This window comes from Sinocyclocheilus anshuiensis, unplaced genomic scaffold (genome assembly GCF_001515605.1).
Source record: "Sinocyclocheilus anshuiensis isolate Anshui unplaced genomic scaffold, SAMN03320099.WGS_v1.1 scaffold784, whole genome shotgun sequence".
Classification (NCBI taxonomy): domain Eukaryota; kingdom Metazoa; phylum Chordata; class Actinopteri; order Cypriniformes; family Cyprinidae; genus Sinocyclocheilus; species Sinocyclocheilus anshuiensis.
Window position 1 is genome coordinate 70,132 of NW_015554160.1, and position 215 is coordinate 70,346.

General features: G+C 32.6%; 1 protein-coding gene across 1 annotated transcript in view; it reads left to right on the forward strand.

The window, feature by feature from the left end:
• Window positions 1-215, forward strand: part of LOC107670828 (myelin and lymphocyte protein-like) — an 8,235-nt gene that overhangs the window by 5,754 nt on the left and 2,266 nt on the right. The window lies entirely within an intron of this gene.

Sequence of the window (215 nt, forward strand, 5' to 3'; positions counted from 1 at the left end):
ATATACTAACAAACCATACATCAATGGAAAGCTTATATATTCCGCTTTCAGATGATATATACATGTCAAAAGCAAAACTTCAAACTGTTGCTTCCAGATAAAATCTATCCAGAATATTGCTTGCTCTATTGAAAAAGACATCTCAGGAGAGAAATATGCACAGATCAGGCACCATTTACAAGTCCAACAGTTCTACACAAATATGTATTGTATTA